This window comes from Narcine bancroftii, chromosome 5 (assembly GCF_036971445.1).
Source record: "Narcine bancroftii isolate sNarBan1 chromosome 5, sNarBan1.hap1, whole genome shotgun sequence".
NCBI lineage: Eukaryota > Metazoa > Chordata > Chondrichthyes > Torpediniformes > Narcinidae > Narcine > Narcine bancroftii.
In genome coordinates this window covers 33,518,261-33,537,113 of record NC_091473.1, presented here as the reverse complement: position 1 = coordinate 33,537,113, position 18,853 = coordinate 33,518,261, and positions in this window count along the sequence as shown.

Here is an 18,853-nt window from a genome sequence, read left to right as displayed (position 1 = left end):
TGTTTTCCTTTTGGTTTAGAAGGACTGATGATACTTTAGAGGAGGCTACAAAATAAAGGAAAGGAAGAGGAAATCAAGCAATCTAAACTGAGGTATCTTACTTTTAATGCTGAGATATGAAACTGGAAGCTGGTGTGCATTAATCTTCTGGAATATGATGTAGCTCTGCAGTGTGTTGGACGAGCTGATTTATAGACAGTGGGAAAAGGTAGAGGAAACATTGTGTTGGATATTGAACAAAGAAATAGTTGGTTTTGAGATACCAAAGCCATGAATGAAAAATATATGGTCAACTGAGGCAATGAATTCAAGGAAACCATCCGGTCCAGATAGAGTATCTGGCCGAGTACTGTAAACCTATTCTTTCAACTGACCAATTTTTTCATGGCTATCTTCAACATCTCACTCAGCAGAGCATTGTACCCATCTGTTTGAAACAGGCCTCAATCATACCAGTGCCCAAGAAGAGTGTGGTAACCTGCCTAAATGACTTCTGACTGGTGGCATTCATGCCCATAGTGATTAAGTGTTTTGAGAGGGTGGTGTTGAAGCATATCAGCTCCTGACCGAACGGTGCATTCCAATTTACCATCTGCAGCAACAGGCAGATCTACCTCATTGACTCTACGCAAAACTCTGGAATGCCTGGACAGCAAAGATGTACATCAGGATGTACTTTTTTGGAGTAAAGTTTCCACGACCAATTAGTGGAAATTCTGCCTGGTCTTCAGGAAAAAAGAATCTCTGGGTTGTATGTGACAGCATGCATGCACTCTGGCAATAAATTCTGAACGTGAACTTGAGAGTTTATGCCAGTGGTTGCAAACTTCCTTTGAAACAGAGATGTCAAGGTGCTAAAAGGACAAGCTGTGGTGAATAGGATTCCAAGATGTGCATGAATGCCACATCTGTTTGGTGTGATAATAATGGCTTCAGCCATTCCATGATAATTACCGGTAACTTATAGAATTTGTCATTTTTCTAAGAATTAAATTCTATTTGGAAATTTCAGTGGATATGTCCAAGATGTAGAAGAAATAGAATGAACGTGAAAATTGAATCCATTAGGCAGCAGATAAAGTGGCAAAGTAACATGCTAATGATGAAGAAGAGGGAACCAAAGAAAGATCCTTGAGATCACTGAGGTCAAGGATATAAGAGGTAAACCGTACCTTAATTCTATTCAAGTATTTGGATATTGCCGGCATGTCTTAAAATTACTGCCAACCCCGAATTGTCTTTGAGAAGGGAGGAGGGAGTTGTTCCTGCTTTGTTAGGATAGTTAAGAATGGAACCAAGTGAGGGTGATCCTCTGAAGTTAGATGATGAAAGAAGGTAATGGAGGAACACGGTATTTCTGGTCATGTCAAAAAGTCTGGTCAGAATGAAGAGAAGGAATGGTAATACACCAAGAATTAATGGAATTCTCATTGAAAAGATAAAAGCAACCTGCTTGGTGACCCAATAATTCACTTCAGAACATCATGAACAGGGTTTGAAGTCTTATAAGTAAGAATGAGTGAATTGGGATAGTTTTTGTTGAGGAGCATGCTTATAGGTTTTAAAAAGAAAAACAGCTGTGGCTAAAGATACATTTACTGAATATTAATTATGTGTTGCTATGTATCAGAAGAATCAGTGTGATGGGTAGAATCAAGGACTTTCTGCGTCAAGTATCTCAATTTTCAGTGTTCTATAGAAGGCTGTGCGATATTGGTTAGTTCTCTGCTTTTATTGGTGTGCCTGCAGTTGCTAGGGAACTAACTGTCTGGTGGGAACTGGGAGCATTGCTGGGAGTAGTCGGGATTGATTAAGGTTGAGTATGTCAAGTGCAAATTGCTTGCACCAAATTTCTTCTATTTTATTGAAAATAATTTCAGATGGCTTGCTATTTAATATTAAGGCATCGCCTGGAACCATGCAGACATGCTGGTAAAAATAGAATATCAAATATCTTCGACACAAATTATCGCCACCTACTGAGATACAAAAAAAAATGAACTAAAATTTTGAATAATCAGATTTTGTATTTATAGTGACTGTGTTTATTTTCTGATGAGAAGAGTTTAGTTTAGCAATGATTTTGTGGAGTTTTATCATGATAGGATTTATCATTTAGATGCACTGTGTAAAGCCTGCACTTAGTTAGCTGTGCAATATGTATTCAACGTTTTTTAATGAAATGCTATCTCGTCTTAGAGTCACACAGCATGGGAACAGGTCCTTCAGCCTAACTCAGCCGACCAAACTCTTTCACCCAGACTAGACTCACCTGCTTGCAGATGGCCCATATTCCTCAGAACATATTGTATTCATGTATAGTATCCTTCCAAATTGTTTCTTCAACATTGTAATAATACTTGTCTCAACCACTTCCTCTGGCAGTTTGTTCCATAGACTCATCACCCTCAGTGTAAAATAGTTATCATCAGGTTCCTATTAAATCTTTCCCCACTCACCTTAAACCCATGCCTTCTGGTTACCAATTCCCCGACTTTGAGCAAAAGACTGTGCATTCATTTAATTTATTCCTTTCATGAATTTGTGTACCTCTTATGATGTGGTATACCTCAATGAGATCATCCCTCATCCTTCTGCACTTCAAGAAATATAGGCCTTGCCTATTCAACCTCTCCCTATTGCACAAACTCCCAAGTCCTCACAATGTCCTTGTAAGTCCTCTCTATTCCCTCCAGCTTAACATCTTTCCTGTAGTACGTAACCAAATATGAATACAATACTCCAAATGGCTTCTTAATTTCTGTACTCAGTGTTCTAATTGGTAAAGGTCAATGTGCCAAAAGCCTTTTTGAGCATCCTATCTCTCTGTGGTACCACTTTCAAGGTGCTTTATACCTCTACTCCTAGACCCTCTGATCTACAACACTCCCTAGATCCCTACCATTCACTGTGCAAGTCCTACCCATGGTGGACTTCATAAAATGCAAAACCTCACATGTTTCTGTATTAAAATCCATCAACAATTTTCTGCTCATCTACTCAATTAATCAAGATCCTGCGTGCTTGAATTTTTGTACACAATACCTTATGACATCCACAAACCTGCACATCATGTCATGTATATTTTCATCTAAATCTTTGATATAGATGACAAATATCACTAGGCCTAGCACCAAATCCTATGGCACACCACTAGACACAGGCCTTAAACCCAACAAACAACCTTTCACCATCATCCTCTGTTTTCTTCCATGAAACCAATTTTCTACCCATTTGGGTACCTCTCCCTGGATTCCATACAATCTAACTTTCCAGAGCACCCTACTAAGTGGAACTTTATCAAATGCCTTGCTGAAATCCCTTTCTACAAAGTACATATCTACAGCTCTGCCTTTTTTCCCACATCTTAAAAAAAATTCATTAAGATTAGTGAAACAAGACCTCCCCCTTTCAAAACTGTATTATTGGCTTGGCTTCGCGGACGTTAATTAGATGTACGATTTATGGAGGGGGTAAAAGTCCACGTCAGCTGCAGGCTCGTTTGTGGCTGACAAGTCTGATGCGGGACAGGCAGACACGGTTGCAGCGGCTGCAGGGGAAAATTGGTTGGTTGGGGTTGGGTGTTGGGTTTTTCCTCCTTTGTCTTTTGTCAGTGAGGTGGGCTCTGCGGTCTTCTTCAAAGGAGGTTGCTGCCCGCCAAACTGTGAGGCGCCAAGACTATCCCTATCAGGCCTTGTCTATCCAAGTGCATATACATCTTCTCCCTCAGAATGCTCTTCATTAACTTTCCAACCACAGATGTTCAGCTCAGTCTTAATAGTAATCATTAATGTGCATCAATGAAATTCCATTTCAAATTTATCAACATCTTGTTTGTAAAATAAACACATTTTAACATTCAATCTACTTGTGGTTAATTACCACATATGTTTTAGTGGCAATCATGAAAAAATATTTCATTGCATATTGAGCCCAGTACATAATTCCAATCCAAACTTTTGTATTCAAAATGATGTTTGAAGTAATTAATCTTGTCACAATAATTTTTGCCTCAATGACTTTGTTGAAGGTTTAGTTGAAGTCTCCCCAAATGGAAGAAACACAGGAATGTGCTGTACCAACAACAAAGATCACTGATCACAGTAGGAGTGCCCTGGTGGGCAGTGTTTCTTATAGACTTGAGAGTGCATGAATGTTTGACAAATCAAATCATGTTAATGAACCACAGCAAACAATTCGTGTTGAAACATCTGTAATCACAATATGCAAATAACTTCTATCACAAGATTATACGCAAGGGGGATAATAATCGGCTGTTTGCTGCATTTGGAAATATATTTTTACAAACTTTCCTGTGGACACCTGTCATCAATGTTCACCCATGAAGTAAATTGCATAACATTTAAAATAAAATGTTGTATTTTCACCTGACAGCATTAATTGACAAAGAATTTGAACAGCATTGAACCATGCAGCTGGTCTGGTGAAATACTCTTGAGGTCTTATGGAGCAGTGAGAAAATGAAGGTCAGAGTTATTTGAATGAAACCAGAGACAATGCAAATACTCGAGAGAGACACGAGCCATAATAAAGGTGTGACAGAAGATGATTAATTATATTTCAGTGTGAATATCAAGAGAATATGCAGTGAAATAATCTCATAACCTGTCTTTTTGCAATAAAGAAACATATATCATTTTCTAGATAGTCTTTATTTATTGTAAGAATGTTATTCTGCTCTACAGTCAAAAATATTACAATAGTTTTGAGATTTAAATGTTTGAATGGGGAAATCAAATTATTTAATTATTTATTCAATACCACGTTATCATTTTACTCCAAAATGAAAAATACCAGATAATTCTATTATAAATGGATTAGCCCTCTGTGTTAGTGACTGCAGGTCAATACTCCAAAGATTAATTAGGCTCTCCTTTGGTACTCTGTTACTTGTTATAAAGATAACACAGTTCCACAGCTTCTAGTTCATGTAAATTAAATTCTTTACTGAGTCATCCAACACAGAATCTGCAGAGGCTCCCTTGACAAGAAATCTCTAGCAGGAGATACTGCAGATATAGCTGTCAATACAATGTTATATTAACCAGTCATTGATCTTTGTCTTTGATTGCTTCTTTTATGTAGAATGTTGTTTGTGCCAAGCTTGGTAAATAGAAAGTAATTTAGTAAACTAAAGTTAAAATACTGCAACCAGTGGACATTATAAGCAAAACAGAAAATGGTCAGCAGATCCGGCAGCATCCACGAGAGTTATAGAATTAATGCTAACATTGTGATGAAAAGACATTGACAGTTATCTCTCCACAGATGTGGCTTATGTGTGTGTGTGTGTGTGTGTGTGTGTTTTAGATTTTATAACTTTGTATGTTAGATTATGTGCTTTTCCCCCAAATGAGTCTGACAGTTGTGAATATGATTCACGAGATTTGAAACATTACATGTAAAAAAAAAAGTAAAACCTCATACCTGTATTCACTAAGTTTTCCTAACGAGGGCACGTGGCCTGAGATCAAGATATAATTTGAAAACTTATTTTTATTTCATTGGGGACCTTCAATCTGCTACCTGTATACTATCTCACTTTCAAGTGAAGCAGGAAAGAATAATTTTAAGCCTTGCAAAATTTAAACTAAAAGCAAAATTTAAAAAATATTGAAAACAATAAAACGAGCCTACAGTGGCAGCTGAGAGAAAAAGGCTGTGCATCTGAAACAAGAACTCTGCTTTTCTTTTGCTTGATCTTTAATGCTAACATTATTATAGTTATCCAGGAGATGGAGAAAAAATAGTGAACAAGAGTCAATGAATTTCTGAGAAATCAATTGTTAAAACGGAAGATTGCATCTGACTTCTGTTATTCTGCTATTTGTCCTGGTGTTTGGCAAGATTACTGTTAACTCTTTGGACATGGTTATGGTTGGTAAGGACAATGTTTTATTGTTCTTTGTAAGTTGTCCTCAGTAGGTGATAGTGGCCACAATTAAATTGCTTGCAAGACCACCTCAGAAGGAGGTTATGAGCAGATTGCTGAGAAATCATGAGTCAAATCTAGGTCAAACCATTCATTAACAGCAAGTTTCCTTTGCTAAACTATCATTTGACTTTTAATGATAATCTGGACCTTCAATCTGCTACCTGTTTAATTTTGAACTGAATTTACATTTTCTATCAATGATAATAGAAATGGAATTCATGTTCTTTGAAGCATTAACCCAGCCTATAGATTCCTATTCCATTAATATAGCTATTACAATATTGTATCTGTTGACCTCCAATCAGAATGGGAAAGGATTTTTAGTCAGCCAGACTTCTAAGGAAATTTTGCATGAGAAACTCTGGCCACATTTAACTCCCTGCTTTGAGAAGATCGTGTTAGATCTTTTTATTGATCTTCTGTGGTTCTTGTAGTGATGGTGTCTATAAGTTAGTACCAGGCAGGGAGTTTCACATTTTTAAAGTCCAAAGAATGATGAATAAAGATTCTGAATGGATCTCTAGCCAAACATTTTTTATTCCTGGCAAGTCACCATTTAAAAAAAAATGATAGAAGTTTTTAATGAGCAGATGTTGCCACTGAAATAATTGGTGATGTTTGGAGTGGTTCCTGAAGATTTTATATACTGCTATTGTTACCACAATTTTGTAACAGGTGGTCCTTGTATCTTCTGTTGAGGAGTGAATCTTTGGTTCCTAATGTTGGGAGTCCTGTGATGAGGTTTCCATTTACCTATTAAGGGGTAGAGTGAACATTATCTTGCACATCCATAGACATCCACAGAAACAGGCCATGAGAACCAACAAAGCTTTGCAACACAAACATCTTTCAACTTCACTTCATTTAATTGTATTCTTCCTTTCTCTGTCATGTTCTTGCCTATCTTATCCTTAAAAGCCATGTTAATTGTGTCATTGACTCCAAGTCATTCCATATTCTCAACAAGTAAAAACTAAAGACCTCTAGGAAGCGGAAGATGTACATGTTGGTGACATTGTAATGCAGAATATAGAATTGGCAGACAATTATAGGTTAAAAATAGAGTGGATTGTCATTGATCTTCATTTGAAATCTTTTCTATAGAAATATAGAAATATTGTTACTGATTTGAAGCTCCACTGTATTAACAAGGGAACTGAAGAAAATGGGCATTAAAGTGGATGTGTAATGTAAAAATGCTCATAAATGAGAAAATCTGAAATGGAAACTCTAAACTCCAATGTGTAATGTGACTGCAAACCATCCAAATGTCCTAGTACATCCTTCCCTAATGCAAGGGATTTAAGAGGAATCAGGTATGATCTGACATTATTTCAATTATGGGTATTGTGCTCCAGGCACATGTCAGTGAAGTTGGAAAATATCTGTGATTGTCCCCAGATTGTCATTCTCCCCCCCCACTCCTCCTACCTCCACCCAAACTTGTCTACAACGTATGAAGAAACTTTCCAACTGTGATAATCCAAAGATAAATGTTTAGAGATTGAGGGATTTTTGGAGAAAATCCTTTCGTTAAACACCATGCCAACTTCAGCAGTTTTCTGAATCAAAGAAACCAATGATGTTTGCTGTCTTCCATGTGGCAATTCAAGGAATGATGCTAAAATGAAAATGTTAATTAGATGTACGGGATGATTAAAACATATGTACAAAATAGATTTATTAATAAATGTGGTTAAAAATATATAAATACTGTAGTATATTATGTGACCTTTGTATCTGACCGAGACATGCATATTGGAGGAACAACACCATCTTCCATCTGGGCACCCTCCAATCGGATGTCATTAACCAGCTTCTCTGGTTTCTGTTAACCCTCAACCATCCTCCCTCCCCTTCAGCTAGTTTTATCCCTCTTCCCCTTTTCTCCTTTCACTAAAGCAAATAAATAAATAAATAAATAGAAATTGTGCCTTTCTTCTTACCATATCCAATTAATTCCTTTTGACTGTGGGTCTGAACTCCTCTCCTTCCCATTCTTCCCCTTTCTCTTCCCAGTTTTTAAATTCAGACACCTGCCTGCATTTGGCTTATACCTTGAAGGACACAGACCTGAAACATCAGTAATACATCTTTACCTTCTATGCATGCTGTGATACCAGCTGAGTTCCTCAATTTCTGTGTTTTTACCTTTCGACCCATCTTTGTGCTCCCCTTCTAAGATATCATCCAAATGCATAGCATCGGTTTCTGCATTTATGCCGACAGTAACCAATTATATTTTGTCTCCAGAACCCTGAACTGTCTCTAAATTAACAACTAATATTGGCCAACCTGGCAGACCAGAAAGCTATGCCACAGACTCCATTCCCTAACTATTGACATCTCTGGCATTTATCTGAAACTAAACTCAACGTTGATCAGAAACTTGGATTTATGTTTAATCCGGTGATGAGCTATGTATACATATCCATGCCAACAGTAAGACTGCCCACTTTGGTCTCCATAGCATCATCTACCTCTTTTCTTCAGCTTCTTCAATTTTATACCATTAAATGTGACTATCTCAGTGAGGCTCAGAGCTAGTACAGTGATACAACAGGTTGAGCTGCTGCCCCACAGCTCAGGTTCAATTTAGTGCTGGATATGTGGAGTTCCACATTCTCCCGTTTCTACCCAAATCTACAAAAAAGTTGGGTTGATAGGTAATTGAAAACTGCAAGTTTCATCTAATGTGGTGTTGAGTGGTGGAATCTGTGGGGACTTGACATGAATTTGTGGAAAATATAAAATGGGATTAATCTAGTATTGGTACAAATCATTATCAGCTTTGTCTCAATGGACCAAAGGGCCTGTTTCTATGCTGTATCTCTTTACGAACTTCTGGTTCTACGTTGGCTGTCTGCTTTCTACCCATAATCTTAGGTCATTTAAGATCTGCAACTTGTCCTGTTCACCCATTAAGCCTTGTTAAGTAGAAAGATTGTTTTGTGGCTTCAATCACTATCAACTAAAATAGGAATCAAACTTGAAATCCAGTTTTTGAAATCTATTACCAACCATAAAATTAGTTTATGTCTCACAACCCTGCACTTAGCAACACAACACAGTGACACAGGCTAAGAACCATTTATTGATGTTATTTACATAAATTTTCAGAAAGCATTTAGTGAAGTTCCTGAGAAGGGTTGAAATTAAATATATTGAAATCAACTTGTTGATAAAGCTGAGTAATTGACTGAATAGCAGGAAGCAGAGATCAGTAATAATAGGATTGATCCTCAAATCGACAGGATATTGCTTGTAAGATTCTGCAAGGATGTGTGTTCGTGTGCAACAATTATACAATGCACATATAGAAAACTATTTTGCAAATGTCAAAAAATATAGTGTTTTAAATAATGTGGGTAGAAATGTTCAAATTACTATCTGATAGTAATATATTTAATGAATGGGTAGACTGGCAAATGCACTCGTAAGGTCTTGAATCCAAGCAGAAAAGAATAAATTATTCCCCGAATGATCGGAAGGCAGAGTATTGCAAGTGCAAAAAGACTTGGAGACCCATGTACACAAGCAGATCTCAAATTCATGGACATATATAAGTAGTAACAGGGAGGTAGGACAGTGTTTTTCTGCCCACGTACCATCATGCCATCTGGTTGGAGATACTGCAGCACTTGGGCCCTTAAGTCCAGATTGGGAAACAGTTTCGACGCCCCCCCCCCCCCCCCCCCCCCCCCACAAGCCATCAGATGCCTGAATTCCCAGAATATATGAGGATAGGGTACCGTGGACTTTACTGTTTACGTTTTAATATTTCAAAATGTTTAACTTCTATTCTAATTTGTATTTATGTAAATATGCTCCATGGTGCTAGATAAATGCTATCTTGTCTTTTCCATGTGAGTATGGTATGAATGATAAATAAAGGTTATTTGACTTGAAGAAAATGGATCCTGTAATTCCTCATCGGCAGTCAGTATGAATTGGAAACATCTCCTCCTCACTAATGATCAACATAGGCCCACCTTTAAGATGCATGCTTAGTGTTAGGTCTGCTTTGTTCATGAATGAGTGAGACAAACACCAGGCTGAGTCGAAATCAGGGTTCTTTGTTCTTTATTACCGGATTGTAACACTTGCGACCAACCAGGTTAGTCGGAGAATGCATTCTGCCGTTATCAGCAAAATGGTGATTTTTTATACCCTTGGATACATGCTTAGAACATCATCATATCATTACTTGTCCAATGACTAAAACTGTTGCTATCCTTTTCCTGCTAGCTTCCTGCCTCTCAATCCATCAATGTCTCTCTTATCTTGTAAGTACAAGGATGCATTCTGTTACTCCTTAGTACTGGGTGACTCCTTCTCCGGTCCCATCTCATGATGTTTTACCTAACAGGAGTACAAGGACACCTCCCCTTCTTGTTACTGCCCTGTACAGGGTAACTCCCTACACATTCCCATCTCATGATGTTTTACCTTACAATCCCTCCTTTGTCCTCTTTAGAGGACAATCTCGCCCTGACTATGCTACCACCGCGTTACATTAGTTCGCCTATTATTGCCAAGCTCTATACGGGTTCTGTTCACAGGGCAGTTCGGCTGGTGGGCGAGGGCTCCCCCAACCCTCCTTTGCGTACACCCCCCATCCGTCACCCCGATCCCATTGCCCGTTTACAAGTTTCATCCCATTTGCCCCCAAGCAAAAAACTAGCTAACCCCCCGTACATTAGTAAATTCCCAAGTTAACATATGGTCTACAATCTAATTCATAATACTTGTTCTACAATCTGATTAATAATGTTTGTGTTACAATCAATGTTATAATATTTGGGTTACAAGCAAGGTTAAAATTATATGTGTAACAATCTAATTCACAATCCCTCCTTCCCATCACATTCCCCTTCAGACTCCAGATCGATCTCAGCAACTTTCTCCGCCTCCTGTAATGTGAGATAGTCTTGCTCCACAGCCTGCACAGCTTGATATTTCGGAGGCAGTTCATCACGGTCAGCAAAGGCTTTCTCTATGGTCCTCGTGACCAGCGTTCGAATGCATGGAATACAACAACAGCCACAAGTGATAAAAATTGATACAGAAATGAACAAACCCAGCAAAAGTTGTCCTAACAATGTGCTCCATCTCCCAAACACTCCCTGTAACCAGGATAAAACAGGATTGGAGACTCCAGACTGGGCTTTTAATTCTTTCGCCAATGCCCTAAGTTTCGTTAACCCCTTAGTGAGTGATCCATCTGGCCCTGTGTTATTAGAGATAGAAGTGCAGCATAGATCTCCAAACATAGCACACACTCCACCTTTCTCTGCCAGGACCATATCAATCGCTATCCTATTCTGAAGTGTCATAAGGGAAGTTTCTGACAGTTGTTGATGTATTGCCTCAACAACGTCCCTGGTCAAATTTGCAAGGCGCTGGACATTATAGTGAATAAGGTTGATCCTATTAACATTCTTATTTACAGTAATGGGAAATATTGCACTAAAAACAGGAAAGCTTTCAAACCCAGCTGCAATCTCATCGGCTAATTTAAATTCGTCCGGAATATTCCGGGCTTGGCCAATGGCATCAATCCATACCCCATCAGGGTTCCTTCCTCCCGGCCCCAAGAGTCCAACACTCCTCCTTTTTCTCCACAGCCAACTCTCTGTGTGGCGCAATTCTAGGGAATCCTCGTCTCCCTCCTGCATTTTGACAATCAGCACTGGCGCATTAAGGGTTACTAGAGCACACCGACCATCCCAGTTAGCGGGGAGCCAGTTGTACAGCACTCTTCCTCCACAAAACTCATCTGTGTAGTCATTCAATCTGCTACAAGTCTCCTTAGTTTCAGATTCATTTTTTTTGTTATGGGACCTCAAAATCATCCCCTGTATATGTTCATGATAACCAGTAACCTGTTTGGCTGCCCTGTCAGGCACCCATGTGGCGTTTTCCCTGCTAATAGTAGGTCGTCTACATACTGAATCAGTGTAACATCTTCCGGGAGCTTTAATTTCATTAGGATTTCGCTAAGGGCCTGATTGAACAGTCCTGGACTGTCCTTATAACCCTGAGGTAATCTAGTGTATGTGTACCGATGTGCTTGGTAAGTGAAAGTTAACCAGTCTTGCCATTCCTCAGCTAAATTCAAGCAGAAGAATGCGTTTGCCAGATCAATGACAGTATAGTATTCGTGCTCCGGACTCAGAGCCCTAAGTGCTACATATGGGTCTGGGACTGGTCTCCCGATGGTCTTGGTAGCCAAGTTAATCTCCCGGAGGTCGTGTACCATCCTCCAGTCTTTTCTACCCGGTTTGGGAACAGGCATGATGGGCGTGTACCACATACTGTCAGGTGCCGCCCTTAAAACCCCTGACTCCATTAACCCTTCTATCGTTCCTTTAATACCCTCCTCCTGACTGGGCGACAAGCGGTATTGTTTTCTCCATATTGGTTTCTGCCCGGGGTTGGCCAATTCTAGAAATACCTCTCCTTTTATTACTCCCACATCATAGGGCCCCGTTGTCCATATATGTGGACTCAGATTAGAAAGATATTTGTCTGAGTCTCTGTGATCAATATTTTCTCCTTCTATGGCTCAGTCTCTTTCTACTTTCTCATTCACTACCTGGTCCCATGCTTCAATATTCAGTCTGACAAATTTTCCTCCCTCCGAGGTGGAATATCCCGGGATTTCTGTCTGCCTGTATTCACACCCTATCGCTTCCTTTACCATCGGACCCAGCTGTCGAGCGTGATGATCTTTGTCAATACCCAAGGTCACATGAGGCACACTTTCTACTCTTAAGCAGAACCACTCCATTTGTTCTTCTGTCATGACAACCATAGCAGCTATTCCCTCCTTACCTACAAAGATAAATGGACAATGTATCGTTTCTGTCTTCCCTTCTTTTAGAGAGTCCCACCTCTCCTCATATTCCTGGTCCGGGTGGATGGTGTAGTTTAATGTAACATGCATAGGATCTAGTGGATAATGGTAATCCCCATACCGAGGAATACTGGCCCTCCACTCAAAAAACTGTTTAATCAGCCCTGGGCCTGGTTCATCATACAGTAGCCGACTCCAGAAAATACTTCTGAAGCGTTAGATGGGGTCATTACTATAAACTGTCCTCCCCTTCTTATTGTATCCCCTGGGTATGTTAACCGAAGGCCCTTCTCAGAACATTGTATGGTTATTCCTAGTTTGGTAAGAATGTCCCTTGCTAATAAATTAATGGGGCAACTTGGCACAACCAGGACAGGCGTTTTAACCCTTTGTCGTCCAAATGTCATGTCGATGTTATCTGTATAGGGCTGTGTTTCCCTTATTCCGGAGAATCCTATTGTAGATAATGTTTTGCCCGAAAATGTGCTCCCTGGGGGTTTTTTAATCACTGTCGTAACTGCTGCCCCTGTGTCAACCATAAATTCAATTTTTTCTCCATTTACCGTCCCCCAAATTTTTGGTGGCTCCCAGGGAGGCGTGATTTTTGATTCTCCAGGGCACCTTCAATAATCAAATTCAGCACCTTCCTCAATATAGTCATTACACTGAGGTGCCTGGACTTGTTGATCACTCTGTCACCCCCCGATTCTCTGGGGCCCATCAATATGTCCACCCCTACCCCTTGCTTGTCCTCTTAAGTTTCCTCCTCTTCCCCGATAGCCTCTAATAGAGGGTAATCTTTTTCCCCTTGCTCTCCCAGCCTCCGGACAGTTCCGCTGGTAGTGTCCAGGATTTTGGCAGTACCAGCATACTGCATGTTCCCCTCTATACATTGTACCTAGCTGTCTTTCCCAACCATTTCTTACTTGGGGTCCCGGATTTATCACTGGCCCCATGACCTGTGGGACTATCTGTTGGGCCGCTAATTTAACCCCTATATGTTCTATGGCTCTCACCAATTTATCGGTTGTTTTGTCCACCTCCTTCTGGGACGCACTTTCTGACTTAGCATGCTCTGATTGACGATGTCGTTTGATTGCATGTGTCAGGTGTCTTTTCCACAAATCCTCTGACATTGTCTCTAATCCCACAATGTCCCTTAATTTTGCTTGAACCGTAGCAGGTAGTCCGTTTATTATCCCATTACGAAAGTGAGCCCTTCCTAAGGGGCTGTGGTCGGGTCTTTCTCCAGTCCCTGTTTCCCATAAGTCCCATGCTCGAGTGAAATACTCGTGTGCAGTCTCTCCTTCCTTTAGTTGAAGGGTTACCAAGGCATCCAAACTATAGGGTGTAGGAAATGTTTCTCTAAGTGCTTCCCAAAATTTATTCCGAAGTGGGTTAAATTCTATTTCATCCCCCAATTTACTGCTTCTTACAATTCTCTCTATTTGCTTCAGGGCCCCTTCTGCCTTTAATTTTATCATGATAGTTCTGACATCTGCGAGTGCTAATTGTTCTTGGCAGGTTTCTCGCTCAAAACAAGAAATCCATGGACTAGCCCCATTACTCAACGGAGGTAGTTTTTTCATTAAACTCTCTAAGTCCATTCGTGACCAGGGTACATATTTTTGAGTTCCCCGTCCCGTGATCAGTAATGGGCATTGATATCTCAATTTTGGGGATTTCTGCTCCTTCTTTACTCTTGGCATGCATTTATTTATCCCACCTTGTTCTGACTCTTCTTCGTCACTGTCACTGTCCCTATCAGCTTCCAATGTCTCAGGGTCAAAGGTATATTGGTCACGTTCATCTCTAAGATAATCTTTTCGGCCATAGTTTAGTTGTTTCACATCTTTCTCTTTTGTTCTAACTATGTCCAGGTAGGCATGTCTATTTTTCTCCCTCCCGAGTCTTTTCCTTTTACTTTCCTCCCATGGTGGATCGTATCTCGTTTCCTCATCTGTACTACACTTTTCGTCCTTTACTCCTATTACCATTCCTTCAGCTTTAATTTCTCCTGACAGTGTTGTAGTTATCTTTTCCACTTCCTTAAATACACCTACCATTAATTCTTTTTGATCCTCACTGATCTGCCCCAGCACATTAATATCTCTGTTTAAGTTTTTAATGTTATCCTGAACCTTTTTCATGTTCCATTTCTGTATCTCTAACTCCTTTTCTATTTTCTTGGACTCCAGAGGGGTCTCTACATCTATTGACTCCCCCTTCTATTTTTATTAAAGGGGCCTGTACCTCGTCTGATGTGTCCCTATTCCCGTGGTTCTTGTCACACCCCAGTGTCTCAATATCTGAATATAAGGGACGTGACTCCAGTGTCCCATCTGGGGTGCCAGAGAGAGAGAGAGAGAGAGAGAGAGAGAGAGAGCATAGCGAGAGAAAGAGATAGAGAGGCAGATACACAGAGCACAAGAGATAGAGAGAGAAAATGCCTTGCACTGGCCCCACTGGGAGAAAAGTCTTCAGATTAACACTTTCGTTTCAAAGGTTTTAAAAGGTTCTCATCCTATGATCACTGGTCTGGATCAGATTGGGTCTCCCACTACTGGGAACTATCACTCCTTCCTTCCCTCCCACCTCGAGTGAGCTACACGTCAGCCCACAATGTCTGCCCTGATCCCGCAATGGTGGGGGTGCGGGAAAAAGGGAGGGAGAGAGGATAAAACAGGATCCCATTTGATGCGGAGCTGGAATTGTGGGCACAAAATTAAAACCAAATTGTATTTCTCTGCCCTGCCCAACCTGGGGATTTCAGGGCAGCACCGCCACAGATTGGGATTGGGAGGGGGAGTGGGTGAGAGAGGAGGGGGGGGAGAAGAGAGAGAGGGGGAGAGAAGAGAGAGGGGGGAGGGTGAAAGGAGGGAGGGAGAGAGCAAACCCGGACACTTCGTGGCTGGAAACTGGAAACAGGCACTTTTCCTTTCCCTTCTGTGTTTTGTTTCTTCCAGCTTATCTAAGACACTACGTTTTAAAATTTTTTTTTTTCTCTCACCTGTCAGGAACATCTCAGTGCCCCCGGGTAACCAACCCCTCTTCCTCCAGCGGTCTACACATTTTCGGAGCATTTTTTGTTTTTCCAATGCCGCATTACTGGTATTTCGCTCCTCTAATTCCTGATTAATTTCCTTAATAACTTGGTCAAAAGTCTTAGCAGGCAACTGTACAGCCATAGCTGCGGGACCGCTTTCTAATGCCTGTTTTAATTTAGGTTTTTGTCTGTTTAGGGGATCTATGTCAACGAAAATTGCTTTTAAAAATGTCCCCTTGCAAGCTGGATGACTAATATCTTTTAAAAGAACAGTCTCGAAGTCTTGTCCTCCAATTGACTTCAGACTGTCCTGTATACTCTGATTGCTCGTTTTCCACTCTCTGTTTTCCCAAAGGGGTCTGAAAGCTAAATTACAACTAGAAAACCAAATATTTGGGCTATACTTTTGTCCTGTTTCCCTGTACCAATCTATGAATTTACGTAACTTTATCTCCTTGGTGATGTTGGGAATACCCTCATTTAACTTATCAAAAGTATTTCGAATAAACTGGGTGTCTCTTAGGAGTTTGTCAACTTTTTCATTAATATCTCCTACCTGATCCGGACACAGCTGTCGCAGCCTTCTGTCGTCGTTCTTGTTCACCAGGCAGGCGTCCCTGAGTACTTTTTTTGTTGTCTCAAGGTCTCTAGTGTCTGCTGTGGTATTCCACCACGGCGAATTGGGGAAATAAATTCTTAACTTCTCAAGTGTACAGACATTATCATACCTACCGGACATTTATAAGTCAGTCTCTCAGATACAATTGAGGCCAATAAGCCTGAACCTTTGTTTTCTTTCAAAGCCCAACCTTCACGTGGGAGATTTCTCCTCTTAATAACCAGTTTAGGGCAGAAAACTCAGGTCCTCAATTGTTTATAGACCACCTTCTCACTCTATTGGACTTTGCAACGACACAATAAAGACTTTTAAACTCTAGTAGTTTCTTGCGAAGCACTTAATAAATGTCATTCAAACACCTTAAGGACTTTTATCTTGTCTGTAATCACTTACGTGTTACAATCCTGGCATGCGACCTTCAATTGTGGTCGTCTAATTTGTCCGATCTCCAGTTCTTACTGACAATCATAAAGATTTTTAAAAAAAAAGAGAATTTTGTTAAAACAGGCTTCTCTGGACCTTTTTATCAGCCGGCTGAGATGATTGTCAGAAAAAACAGAAACCGTCGTCCAGTGTTCACTCACCCATCACGTCGGGGTCACCAAATTGTTAGGTCTGCTTTGTTCATGAATGAGTGAGACAAACACCAGGCTGAGTCGAAATCAGGGTTCTTTGTTCTTTATTACCGGATTGTAACACTTGCGACTAACAAAGTTAGTCGGAGAATGCATTCTGCCGTTATCAGCAAAATGGTGATTTTTTATACCCTTGGATACATGCTTAGAACATCATCATATCATTACTTGTCCAATGACTAAAACTGTTGCTATCCTTTCCCTGCTAGCTTCCTGCCTCTCAATCCATCAATGTCTCTCTTATCTTGTAAGTACAAGGATGCATTCTGTTACTCCTTAGTACTGGGTGACTCCTTCTCCGGTCCCATCTCATGATGTTTTACCTAACAGGAGTACAAGGACACCTCCCCTTCTTGTTACTGCCCTGTACAGGGTAACTCCCTACACATTCCCATCTCATGATGTTTTACCTTACATTAGCCCACTGTTCAACTCATTGTACACCCATGACTTTGTGGCTAAGCAGAATTCCAAGGCTATCTACAAATTTGCTGATAACACCACGAAAAAGTGTATAGGAGGGAGATAGATCAGCTCATTTGAGTGATGTCACACCAACAACCTAGCATTCCACATTAGCAAAACCGAGGAGATGATTGTGGACTTCAGAAGGAAGTCAGGAGAACACAAACCAGTCCTCTTTGAGGGGTCAAAAACTTCAAATTCCTTGTCAACGTCCGAGGATCTGTCCTGGAGCCTCCATGCTGATGCGATAATGAAATAAAGCTTTGTGAGGTGCTTGAGGAGATTTGATATGTCACCGAAGAATCAAACTTCTACAGGTGTACCGTGGAGAGGATTCTGGCTGGTTGTATTACTGTCTGCCATAGAGGTGCCAATGCTCAGGACAGGAAAAAAAAACAAACGGGGGTGGGTGGGGGGGGGGTTGTTAAGTCAGCCTGACTTCATTCCATCGAGGACATCTACAAGAGGTGATGTCTTTAAAAATAAAACAGCCTTCACCGTCAAGGACCCCCACCACCCAGGCCATGCCCTCTTCACTTTACTACCATAGGGAAAAATGTACAGGGGCTGAACTTGAGCACTCAGTGACACAGGGACAGCTTCTTTACCCCTGCTATTAGATTCCTGAATGAACATTGGTCTTTGAGCTTTTCTTGCACAATTTTTAAAAAATTATAAAGGTGGTTTATATAAATATTTACACAATGCTGCTGCAAAGCAATGAATTTTGTAAATTCTGTCACTTCTTTGCATAAGTCATCAGTTCTCACTAAAGCTCTTGTACATTGGTCTGTCCCTTTCAAACCCCTGTTGAAGTGTGTGTATGGAGCACATACAGAGTGAAGGGGGAGAGGTTCTAAGGAAGTATTAGTTCAGAACATTGTCATCTGGCATGTAAAATCCCTCACATTTCTTTGCCTCCCATAGGAATCCCCATTTGGATGCATCCATGATCTCTATTATAAGTCAAAATAAGAGGAACAGGAATTGGGAGGTAATAATCAACCTTGAAATGGGGTCGATACATTCAGTTCTGGAACATGGTAGCTGTGGAGTTTAAATACTATAAAGTCAGTTAGTTTACTACTGCCATGGAATGATTTTAAGGGGAAAACGTCTCTCAATGCAGAGAAGCAATGATCAGATTTAGCTTGAGAATGTTCACATGACATGCATGTTATAGCAACTTTTCAAAATCACACATGACAGGGTATGTAATGATGGCACCAGCTGCCAGGGCAATGCAAGTTATGACTGTACTCTTAAGTATGTC